At 51.0% G+C, this 12,977-nt stretch overlaps 1 pseudogene; it reads right to left on the bottom strand.

Moving 5' to 3' along the window:
- Positions 1–3,662: 3,662 nt before the first annotated feature.
- LOC125541624 (4-coumarate--CoA ligase-like 5) lies at positions 3,663–9,927 on the bottom strand (annotated as a pseudogene).
- Positions 9,928–12,977: the final 3,050 nt, after the last annotated feature.

Below are 12,977 nucleotides of genomic sequence, written 5' to 3'. Positions count from 1 at the left end.
ACCACCTGGATTGTAATTGTTCACTGAAACTGGCGTCTTTTTGACAGATTTATTTGCAGCCCCAGCTAAATCTGCCGTTGCTGACATCCACCCATGCCTGGGCTTGCAAGATACGGAAAAGTGAGCAAGCGTCTCCATCTTCAGATACAGAATGATTCAAGCTTGATGATGAACACATGCAGCATAGTAATAACAATTGGCATTTTGAACGCAGTGGTTCAATGACAGCTCCGACGACATCAGAGGCTGCTGCGACAAGGCTCTGCAAATCCTGTGCGCACACTACGGGTGGGAGGTAAGGCTCGAATTTTGTTCACTGTTCTTGTGATCTCAACGAAAAATGGGATTTGATCCATTTCTCTGAAACAATAACATTTTGCTGGATGGCACTGCAAGACCGTGGACGTGACGGTGCCTGAGGTGGAGGAGATGCGGCTGGCGCACTGCGTGACCATGGGCTCCGAGTGCTCCTCTTCCCTCGCTACCAAGGAACATCCTGATGATCAAGGGCGAGGGCGAGAAGCAGCCCTGGGACGGCGACGACGACTCTGCGGTGCCGAGGTACAACCGCCGCATGGAGATGCCTACTCACGCGTACAAGATAAACAAGATCAAGGCCGAGATGAAGAATGGCGTCCTCTAGGTGACCCTGCTCAAGATGAAGGAAGAGGAGCGCAAGAGCGTCTTCCACGTGAAGGTCGAGCAGAGAGGCGAGTCAAGTAGTCCTTAGTGGCAGTGCTCATGGAAGATGGCCGGTGCGAGAGTATAAGAGACGCCTTGTTGATTTGGTGATGTTTGTTGTCTTTCTTTCTTCGTTTTGCTTCGTTGATCGTCTTGGATCGTGGTCTGGTGGTCAAGTTGGTTGGGAACTCTGTTAATTTCCTCAAGTTTGGCGTATGATGAAACTTACTTTGGTGGTGAAATTGGTCATGAAACTATGTTGATTTCCTCAAGTTTGGCATATGGTGAACTGATTATCTCCTAAGAGCATCTCCAACAGCCGTGCTAAACTAGCGCCGCGCCGCAAACTAGACCGTTTTAGCGCGCGCGCAACGCGGCGGGTCGCTCCAGCGGGCGCGCAAAAACGGCGCGCGCGCTATAACGGGTTGGGCGCGCGGTCGAAAACACTTAGCCGCGCGGTGTATTTCGGACGCCCGCTGCAGCGCGCGGCACACTCCAGCGCTCGCGCCCGCACTTCCTCTCCCACTTCCACCCCCCGTCCGGTCGCGCCGCCGCCGCCCGCGCCCCCCGGCGACCGTTCAGGCTTCCCCGGCCTATCCCCGCGCGCCCGCGCTTCCGCCCCATCCCCTCCTAGTCCCGCCGGCGCTCGCGCGCCTCCGTCGTCCGAGGAACAGCGCCCGAGCGCTTGCTGCCGTGCCGCGCCCGCAAGGTGTTTGACAAAACGCCTACAAGGTATGTATTGCTCAAACTTCATGAATTTGATGCATGTTTTGAATTGTAGTTTTTATAGTATAGTATTGAACATTGTAGATGAGTTCGTCGTATGATTCTTCCGAAGAAGAATTTGATATGGAAGAGGAGGAGGATCTTGCAATGATCCTAGCTATGCATATAAAAAAACCAAAGCACGGTGGTTCAGTTATGGGTCGGCAGAAAATTTGGAGGGATAGGATCGATGCCCACAACAGATTGATCAGGCATTATTTTGCGGAGATCCCATATACCTCGAGTCGTATTTTCATCGCTGGTTTAGGATGAGCACCGAGTTGTTCAGGCGCATTGCAGAGAAACTAGCGAGCCATGACTGTTTTTTTCAGCAAAGGAGGAATGCCGCCGGAGAGCTCGGGCATAGCACCTTTCAGAAGGTGACAGCCGCTTTGCGTATGTTGGCATACGGTATACCGGCTGATCTTGTTGATGATCACTTGGCTATGGGTGAGAGCCAAGCCATCATGTGTGTCAAGCGCTTTGCAGTGGGAATTGTGCAAGTGTTTGGCGAGGAGTATTTGAGATCTCCCAATGCTGAAGACGTCGCAAGGCTATTGGCGATGAACAAAGCTCGCGGTTTTCCTGGTATGCTTGACTCAATAGATTGCATGCATTGGAGTTGGAAGAATTGTCCAAAGGCATGAGGGCAATTCCACGGCCAAAAAAAGGGTTCCACTATAATCCTTGAAGCGGTGGCCGATCAGGAGACTTGGATTTGGCATGCATTCTTTGGAATGCCTGGATCTTTGAATGACATCAATGTTGTCAACCGGTCATCACTGATGAATAAGATTGCAAACGGTGAGTTGCCACCGGTGCAGTTTGTAGCAAATGGCCGTACGTACAACTATGGCTATTATCTAGCGGATGGCATCTATCCAAAGTGGCAAACCTTCATGAAGCCGTTGAAAAAGCCGGAAGGTAAGAAAAATCTTGACTTCCACAATGCTCATGCGGCGGCTAGAAAAGATGTGGAGAGAGCATTTGGGATTTTGCAAGCCCAATTTGCTATTGTGAAAGGACCGGCTAGATTTTGGGATAAAAAATGCTTTGGTACATCATGCACGCTTGTGTGATCATGCACAACATGATCATCGAGAATGAGCGTGGCCAAGATTTAGACTACTCACAGTATGAGCTTTTGGAATATCCCGTGCGAGTGCGACGGATGGCTGAAAGGGTAGCCCGTTTTATTGCCTCCTATCATGCCATTCGGCGTCCGGCAACGCACAACGAACTTCAGAATGATTTGATTGAAGAGTGGTGGGCATGGCATGGACGACAAAGAGCATGATGATATCTGCATTCGACATTGTATTGTTCATGAACTATTTGTTGTGTTTATTGCATTTGTTGTACTGAACGATAAACTATTTGTTTGAGTTGTAATGATAACGAAATTGAACTATTTATTATTAATTTATTTTGTTTGTTTGATTATTTTTGCTCATAATACATGTATATGTGGTTTGTGTGGCGCGCGCTGTATTTTTGCGCTCTGCTGGAGCGGCGCGCGCGCGCTGCTGGAGCCAGCGCAGGCGGGCGCGCTAAACCAGCCGAAGCGCGCGCGGCAAACAGGTTTTTTGCGCGCGGCGCTTAGCGCGGCTGTTGGAGATGCTCTAAGTTTTGCGTGCTGCATTAATTTAGTGATGAAATTGATCATGGACTTTGTTGATTATCTGAAGTTTGGCTTGATTAACTACTTTAGTGGTGAGATTGGTCTTTCAAATATGTTGATCTTCTCAAGTTTGACGTGATGAACTGATTTGTGCCGAGTGTGTAGTCTCTGATCCATGTTTGTTCCTCACTGTTCCGTAAAAAATAATTATGTTTATCCTCTGTTCTTGTTAGAACACTAACTCTTGGAGTTCGTAGCTGTAGTGTTTTTGTGTGAACAGCCATATGAGATAGGCATTTCCTGGAGCACTTTTGTTGATTTCCTCGACTTTGACGCCATGAACTGATTTGTGCTGAGTATGTAGTTTCTGATCCATGTTTGTTCCCGTGGAGGGGTGAGGGATAGAGAAACCAATCCAAAAATGCTGAAATTTCAACAAGCAAATACAGTAGAAGCATAGGCTGAAAATCAATAACTACAGCAGGCTGAAAATTTAGACTAGAGAGATGCATAATCATCGTCCTAGACATGAGGACCGGCTGCGCCTGAATGGCCATCCTCCTAGCTGGCCGTCGCCGGCCGCAGCGCCCACCCCTCACCCCTCCTCCTCGTGCCCGGCCTGCATGGAAGATTCAGTAGTATTCTGTAACCTGCATGGAGTCGCATGCTTAACCTGAACAATCTGAACGTTGGTGAAGACAGCGGCGAAGTGCTCAGCGACGTCCCGGCCAAGGGGCGCGCCACCGACGGCGATGACGAGGAGCGAGGAGAGGTCGTGGTGGCGTGCCTCCTTGGACTTGATCATGGCCACCAGGACAGGCGGCGCCGCGGGCAGCAGCGTGACACGGTACCGCAGGATCACGCGCAGCGTGGCATCGAAGTCGAACTGTCGAACCGCTCCATGAGCACGGCCGTGTCCCCCATGGATACGGAGCGCAGGACCATCATGAACCCGAAGACGTTGAACAGGGGGAGTGGGAGCAGCGTGATGGCCGGCGGAGGAGCCGCCTTCGCGCGTGTAGAGGACAGACTCTCCTGTGCATCGGACCCGAAGACGACGCACCGGACGTGGCCGGGCAGCTTGGCGGCGACCTCGGGGGCGGCGAACATGACGACGGGCCTGGAGAGGGCGACCTGGTGCGCGTACTCCTCGGGGGGTTGAGGCCGGGTTGGCGGGGGACACGACAGTGCCGATGGACATGAGCGCGAAGTGGAGCACGTGGACCTCGAGGCGCGAGGGCGCGATGACCAAGGCGACGTCCCCGGGGCGGAGGCGATGAAGGACGGGTAGGAGACGACAATGCCTGTGGCAGCGTCGACAAGCGCAGGGCGATCGGGGAGGCGAGGAGCGAGAAGGTGTAGGCCGCGTGTAAAACATAGGGTTTGGGAAACTGGCTCGACACCCTAAAACGGGGTGTGGCTATCTCATTATATAGATGTACCAAGAGGTACAATACAAGGCCTATACAAGACTACGTATATACAGTCTAACACCCTCCCTCAATCTTAACTATAGCCTGAAGTACAAAGTAAGTTAAGATTGCGCCTACAGCCTACAAATTGTGGTTGTGGAAGAGGCTTCGTGAAGATGTCAGCAAGTTGATCTTTTGAGGAGATAAACTTGATACAAAGTAGTCTTTGTGCAACACGTTCCCAAACAAAATGATAGTCAACCTCAATGTGTTTCGTCCTAGCATGAAACACCGGATTAGATGAAAGGTATGTAGCACCAATGTTATCACACCACAGAACTGGAGGATGACCTGGAGAGATTCTCAACTCTCGCAATAAGGACTGTACCCATATGATCTCAGCGGTAGCATCAGCAACTGCTTTATACTCAGCTTCAATACTGCTACGAGACACGGTGGCTTGCTTGCGAGCATTCCAGGCGATCAAGTTAGAACCAAAGAACACTACATATCCCCCCGTGGATCGTCGATCATCAGGACTTCCAGCCCAATCCGCATCAGAGAAAGCCGAAAGTTCACAAGACGGTGCAGACTGAAGAATCAGACCATACGAAGCAGTGGAAGAGACATATCGCAAGATGCGCTTAACTGCCGAGAGATGAGTGGTACGAGGTGCATGAAGGTACTGGCACACACGGTTGACTGCATAAGAGACATCAGGCCTGGTGATAGTGAGATATTGCAGACCACCAACAAGACTGCGATACTCAGTGATGTCATCAGCAGAAAGAAGATCTCCATCAAGGGCAGACAACCGACCAGTCACAGACATCGGAGTGATAGCATGTTTGCATTTGAGCATCCCAACACGGCGCAACAAATCCATAGAATACTTTTTCTGAGTCAGAGTCAACCCAGTAGAGGACCATGATACCTCCAAACCAAGGAAGTAATGAAGAGCACCCAAGTCCTTGACAGCAAACTCCTCACTCAATGCGGACACAAGGCGATCAGCAGCAGCATTAGAAGAACTGACAAGGATGATATCATCAACATAAACCAATAGATACATCGTCACCTCAGGACGCTGAAGGAGGAACAGTGATGTGTCAGCAGTGGAGGGAATAAACCCAAGAGCCCGGAGAACAGAACCAAGACGTGCATGCCACGCACGAGGCGCCTGTTTAAGTCCATACAACGCCTTGACCAGACGACAGAGATGATGCAGACGTGTAGGATCAACAAAGCCTGGTGGTTGACGCATATAAACCTCTTCATCAAGAACTCCATGGAGGAAGGCATTTTGTACGTCAAGTTGACGAAGATACCAACCACGAGTAACAGCAAGTGACAGCAGGATACGAATAGTAGTAGGCTTGATAACTGGACTGAACGTGTCTTCATAATCAAGACCATACCTCTGCTTGAAACCCTTGACAACCAGCCGTGCCTTATAGCGCTCAATCGAACCATCTGCATGTCGTTTTACTTTAAACACCCACTTGGAGTCAATGATGTTGAGACCAGAAACCGGAGGAACAAGTTGCCAAGTGCCATTTTTCAGCAAAGCCTGAAATTCCTGCTCCATCGCAGCACGCCAGTGAGGGATACCCAATGCGGCCTGAAAATGACGCGGCTCAGCCGTCGGATCCGCAGCAACATGAGCAACACATGCGGCAAGCCACGCCACAGTCCCATCTGTGCGTTCCTTGGGGCAAAAAACACCAGACCGGCTGCGTGTGTGTGGTCGATGAGAGACCACAGCAGGCGGCGCCGGCAACACGGGGCTTGCCACAGGAGACGAAGGTGAGACCGATCCGGGGCTGGAGGAGCCAGAGTCATCAGACTCAGCGCCGGACGACGTGGCCGAGACGGGGCTGCCGAGCCCAGCCGACGACAAGGCCGGCTCGCGAGGATCCGAGGTGGCCGAGGCGGGGCTGGCCGGTGTAGCTGCCGTGGCCGCTGGGCCAGCGGTTGTTGGGCCACCTGCCGTTGGGCCAGGCAAGGGCGACGCATGCGGCGTGGCGGGCAAGCCAGGCGACGGGGCGGGCGAGCCTAGCGGCGGCGCGGGCGAGGCGGGCGCTGCCGACGCCCGCGGGTCGGCTGCGGATGCATCGGACTGGCGGGCATGACCCGCCATGCATGGGCCATGCACCGGATCATCATGACCATCGTGAGTGTTGTTCATAGCCTCATCATCCAGGAGTTCAAGACGGGCACCACGTCCAATACCTGCAGCATGGTTAGGAAGCAACACAGGAGCATTTGCAACATCCACAAATTGATCAGGCGAAGGTGTAGCGGAGTGCATAGGTGGTAAACTAATGGTAGAGTGGTTCGGAAGAGCACGAAACGGGAACACATTCTCATCAAACACAATGTCACGAGAAATGTAGACACGATTGGTGGAAACATGAAGACACTTGTACCCTTTATGGAGAGAACTGTACCCAAGAAAGACACACTTCTTAGACCGAAAGTCTAACTTACGCTTGTTGTACGGCCGCAAGTGCGGCCAACACGCGCACCCAAACACTTTGAGAAACGTGTAGTCTGGGATATCATTGAGCAAGAGTTCAAGAGGGGTTTTCATTTTCAGTAGTCGTGAGGGAAGCCTATTTATCAAGAAACAGGCGGTGGAAAAAGCATCACTCCAGAACCGAAACGGGACGGAGGCATGAGCTAGTAAAGTAAGTCCAGTCTCTACAAGATGACGATGCTTACGTTCAGCGGTGCCGTTTTGCTGATGTGTATGAGGACAAGATACACGATGCGAGATCCCAAGCTTGTTGAAAAACGAGTTGAGGTTGTGATATTCACCCCCCCAGTCGGATTGAACATGAATAATTTTGTGCTTAAGGAGACGCTCAACATGTGCTTGGAACTGAATAAAAACATCAAACACATCAGATTTACGCTTGATAAGATATAGCCAAGTAAACCGACTATAAGTATCAATGAAACTGACATAATAGTTGTGATCACTAACAGACGTTTGGGCATGACCCCATACATCAGAAAACACAAGCTCAAGAGGATGTTTCACAACACGACTAGACTCTGAAAAAGGTAGTTGGTGACTCTTGCCCTGCTGACAGGCATCACAGATAGTTTCAGCACTTTTATTGGATACAACTGGTAGTTCATGGCGATGCAGCACATGACTAACTATAGGAGCAGCAGGGTGACCAAGGCGCGCATGCCAGTGCGTAGGCGACACACGAACACCACTGAACACCTGAGGAGAAGACGGCTTAGGAGATGCAGGTGGTGCGTCAAGTGCATATAAGCCATGGTGAAGACGACCACTAAGCAGAACGACCCTCGTGTCCCGATCCTTGATAAAGAAACAAAAAGGGTGAAACTCAGCAAGGACATTGTTATCACGAGTAAGTTGAGGAATAGACAACAAACTACGCGTAGCAGAGGGAACTCGAAGGACATTGGAAAGATGCAGTCTGCAAAAATTGTGTGCAAGAAGTGATGTCTGACCAACATGGGAGATGCGCATACCTGCTCCGTTGGCGGTGTGCACCTGATCATGTCCATGATATGGTTCCTGAGTGGAGAGCTTGCCCATCTCGCTGGTGAGATGATTTGTTGCTCCTGTATCCATATACCACATCGGATCAAGAGAGTAGGACTGGGTGCGCCCATGCTCGTGCCCCGTCACAGCAGCTGCAGCCTGCTTATCATTCCCTTTTCCATTGTTACCAAGGATAAGGAAGTCTTGCTTGTAGCGTCTGTGGCAGCGAGAGGTGAGGTGACGATCAATGCCACAAAGCTGACAAGCCTAAGGAGCACCGCAACTAGAACAGCAAGCAACTGGGCGACTCCCTCCAGTGATGGTCGGCGCGTTGCCCCGCGAGGCCTGCGACGAGGAAGCCGGTGGTTTGCCACCTGATGTGGCCAGCTTCTGAGGTTTGCCGCGTGTGGCGGCGTTGGCGGAGGCGAAGCTGGGGGAAACACAGCGCGCCTTGATGCGCTGCTCACGCCCAAGGAGGCGCGCATAGAGATCACGACGCGGGAGCGTATCCTCTCGACCATGGACGCTCTCAATGAGATTGTCATAATCATCATCAAGCCCGTTAAGCACAAAAGTGGTGAAGTCCTCGTCCTGAAGCGGCTGACCAACAGAGGCCAAGGTGTCGGCGAGGCTCGTCATCTTGTTGAAGTACTCCGTGATGCTGAGATCGCCAAGCTTGGTCTCACCCAGCTCGGTGCGTATAGAGTGCGCACGCGCCTGAGACTGAGAGGCGAAACTAGTGTGGAGGGCCACCCACGCCTCCCTGGACGTAGCGGCGAAGATGACCATCGACGAAACACTCGGCGTGAGCGAAGACTGGATAGCGGAGAGAATAGTCTGATCCTGCGCCACCCACGTGTGATATGCCGGATGGTGAGAGGGTGGGCATGGGATGGATCCGTTGACGTAGCCCTCCAAGTAGCGGCTGCGGAGTAGAGGCAAGACCTGAGCACGCCATGACAGGTAGTTGTCCGGCGCGAGCTTCACCGGCAACAAGTGCGAGAAATAAAACGGCGGTGGCGCCGCGGTTTGAGCAGTGTACGCCTGCGCCAGTGGGGCATAGGGATCCATGGACAGGGCCATCTCTAGACGAGGGACCATTGCATAGGCGCCAGGGGAGGAGTAGGACCCGGCAGAGGCGGCAGCCAAAGCGCCGCGCCCGGGCGCTGTAGGAGGACCGTAGGTGCCCGGCGCGGCGTAGGGGCCAGCACCCGCAGCAGCCGAAGCACCCGCAGCAGGGGCACCGTACGATGAGGAGGCCGCGCCCCCATAGGACGGCGGCGGCGCCTGGTAGTAGTGGTGCGGTGGCGGCGGATGCGGCACCGCCGTGTAGGGTTGCGGTGGCGGTGCAGCATAGGCCGACCCCGGCCAGAAGGATGACGGCGGCGGGGGCGCACCATAGGATGGCGCGGGACCACCGCACCACGGGTGCGGACTCGGCGGAGGAGGGCCGCCAGGGGCCGGCAACGCCGCGGGCTCGGTCGGGACGATTGGAGCGTCCGGAGACCCCGAAGCCTGCGGGGAAATGGGCGGCGGCGGCACGGCACCATACGTCGTCGCGAGGGGGTAGGAGGCCATGAAGGGCGTCATCGGGGCGAGGGCCGGCGCGGCGGCGGCGAGAGGTGGTGCAGCGGAAGGCATCGTAACCTAATCTGATACCATGTAAAACATAGGGTTTGGGAAACTGGCTCGACACCCTAAAACAGGGTGTAGCTATCTCATTATATAGATGTACCAAGAGGTACAATACAAGGCCTATACAAGACTATGTATATACAGTCTAACACCGCGCCCGTGACCGGGAGTGATTCTGGCGGCAGCGCGCCCGCTGAGCTGCAGCGGACGTTGTGGAAGGTCCGTGTGGCCCCGCAGAATCCGCTGCGCGGGTCGATCCCGGCGGGCATCGCCGCCTGTTCGGCCATTGGGAGTTTTGCTTTTTTTAGCCGGGCATATAACCCCTTTTCATTACTTTCATAACGGAAATACAAAGTTTGTTGAACTATAAGGAAACACTGGGAAACCCACAATAGACACTCGTCATCGAGCAGCCTATCATGGGGCAAAAACCCAGTGAGACCGTCAGAACCAACATCACCAACCCAAAAGCAACCACAGTCTAGGATCACACTAGCCACAGGAGGCTCAGACACAAGCTCGCGCAGGAGCCACAAAGGACACTGAAGTTTAGCAAATAGACACAAAGATAACACTAGCGATGCACACGGAACGACCAAATACTGCATATAACCATGTCTCTCTGCTTCCCTCACGTCTGAATCATCCTTGTCTTGCATCTCCTGGCGCCGCACAGATACGCATCAGGGTCGACGCGTTGGTCTTCAGCATTTTGGCTCCGTGCTCCATGGTCTCGCGATCATCTCCATTCATTAGTCCTGCCCAGTAATCCAAATACCCACAAGCTGAGTACAGAACCTCAAAAGGAGACCTCATCTGTTTGGCCTCAAATGTTACTTTGTTACGACAGTTCCACAAGGCCCAGCACATAGCTGCCAAGCCAAGAGTATAGAATTTTTCCCCATCAGGAAGGAACATGTAGCACCAAGCAAAATATTGCCATATATTTTTTGGGCATCGATCCGTACCCAGGACACACCCAACGGTTCTCCACATCACCCTAGCCATAGGGCATGTGAAGAAAAGATGTTGAGAGGTTTCTCTTTCGTTGCAAAACGAGCATGTAGGGTTGCCCGCCCATTTCCTTCTGTTCATCACATCTCTAGTGAGAACGACATCTTGAAAAAGTTGCCAGAGGAAGATTTGGATTTTTAAGGGAATCTTGGATGCCCATACCAATTTGTTGTCACACCCCCTCACATTTTTTTCTAGGTATTCATAAACAGATTTGGTTGTGAATTTCTTCTTCTTCCCCAAAGCCCATGTAACCTCATCTGGCATATTTGATTGAGGCCAGGAGTCCACCACCGTCCCCAGTTCCCTCCATTGCTCCACTAGAGGCGTGTGAAGTCTCCTTCTAAAAAAGTCCCCATCAACTCCTTTTCTAAAATCCGAGGCTGTGATTTCTTGATAGTTGCATATATTGTATAACACAGGAAACTTATCACGCAAAGGATTACTTTTCTCCCCGCAAAGTAATTCTATTTAACTTTCATAATGGCTTTCCATATAGGGGAATCACCAAATTTACTTTTCACTGAGGCAACCGTGTCTTTTTTGAAATACTTGGCCCATATAACCTCCTGCCACAGCCCCTGTTGGTTCTCTAATTTCCACCACCACTTGGTGAGGAGGCTAACATTTTGTTTATGCAAATCTTTCACTCCTAGGCCCCCTTTATTTTTCGATCTGCATATTCTGGACCACCTTACCAAATGGTACCGTTTTCGCCCTTCATATTCTTGCCAAAAAATCGTTTACGGTGTTTGTCTAGTTTTACTACCACCGTCTTCGGAAGAAGAAACATAGACATATAGTAGTATACAATGCTCGTGAGCGAGGAGTTAAGCAGAATAAGCCTCCCTCCCGAGGAAGCTACATTCCCAATCCAGGCCTCAAAGCATTTTAGGAATCGTTCGTCCATGAAATCCCATTCAAGGACACGCAGTGTAGAGAAGCTAACTGGCACTCCCAGATATTTCATAGGAAAATGCCCAATTTTACAGTTGAACAGATCCACATAAAACGCCAGTGTGTCCTCATCCCCCCTACACAAAGCACCTCACTTTTAAGGAAGTTGATCTTTAACCCAGACATAAGTTCGAACATGTATAAAAGAAGTTTCAGGTTTACAGCAGCATTCTTATCATGTTCAAAACAAATGACCGTGTCATATGCATACTGAAGGATAGCTACTCCCCCTTCAATCAGGTCAGGGGCAAGTCCATTTAAGAGCTTTTCCTTTTGGGCATTACGTATCATCTTCGAAAGGGTCTCAACAGCTAGATTGAACAGGAACGGAGAGTGGGGGTCACCTTGACGGACCCCTTTATAGCTTTGGAAGTAGGGTCCCACCTCATTGTTTAGTTTAATACTCACAATGCCGTCGTGTAATTTTTTTTAATCCACCCGCACCAGGTTGGCCCAAAACCATGGTTTCGATGGCACTCAAGGAGGAAGTCCCAGTTTATCTTGTCGTAGGCTTTTTCAAAGTCCAACTTCAAGACCACCCCAACTTTTTTCTTGACATGTGCATGATGCAACACCTCATGTAGCGTAAGGATCCCATCCATTATGTTTCTATGCTTAATGAATGCATTTTGATGTCGACTGATTAGCTTATCAACATAAACAGCGACCCTGTTATCCAGAACCTTGGTGATGAGTTTATAGGGGCATCTAAGTAAGCATATGGGGCGGTATTGCTGAATTTTTTTAGCTCCATTCATTTTAGGGATCAGAGTGATCACACCATAGTTTAGGTGCGTAATGTCTAAGGTGTTGTCATGGAAAGCTTTGAAAAGCCGCACTAGATCTCCCTTTACAAAATCCCAACAGTGTTTGTAAAAATCAACTGGGATGTTATCCGGTCCAGGGGCTCTGTTGCTCTCCATACTAAACAGAGCCTTTTTAACTTCCTCCTCCGTAAACTCACTAGTGAGTAGGGTGTTATCTTCACTAGTAAGATTTTCCCCCTCAGCCCAGGTATCAGGGGATAGATGGAATATATTTCCTCTGGCCGGTCCAAACAACTCTTTATAATAGGAGGTAGCATGGGTTAGGAGATCTTTTGTGCCCTCAATCACCACCTCTCCATCAGTGAGGGAATGTATGGTGTTTTTCCTTTTTTTACCATTCGCAACACGATGGTAAAAAGCCGTGTTCTGATCTCCTTTTAGCAACCAACGTTCATTCGAATGTTGAAGCCAAAAGAGTTCTTCATCAACAAGGATATCATTCATCTCAGCACATAGGGTGGTTCTTTTTTCATACAACTCAGGTGTTAGAGGTTCCACTTCTTCTATCTTCTCCATCTCCTCTAATTTCTTTTTGATCT

This window comes from Triticum urartu, chromosome 2A (genome assembly GCF_056163025.1).
Source record: "Triticum urartu cultivar PI428250 chromosome 2A, HENAU_Tu73, whole genome shotgun sequence".
In the NCBI taxonomy this organism is placed as follows: domain Eukaryota; kingdom Viridiplantae; phylum Streptophyta; class Magnoliopsida; order Poales; family Poaceae; genus Triticum; species Triticum urartu.
The sequence above is the reverse complement of the archived record's forward strand: the minus strand, read 5'-3'. Positions and strand labels throughout refer to the sequence as shown.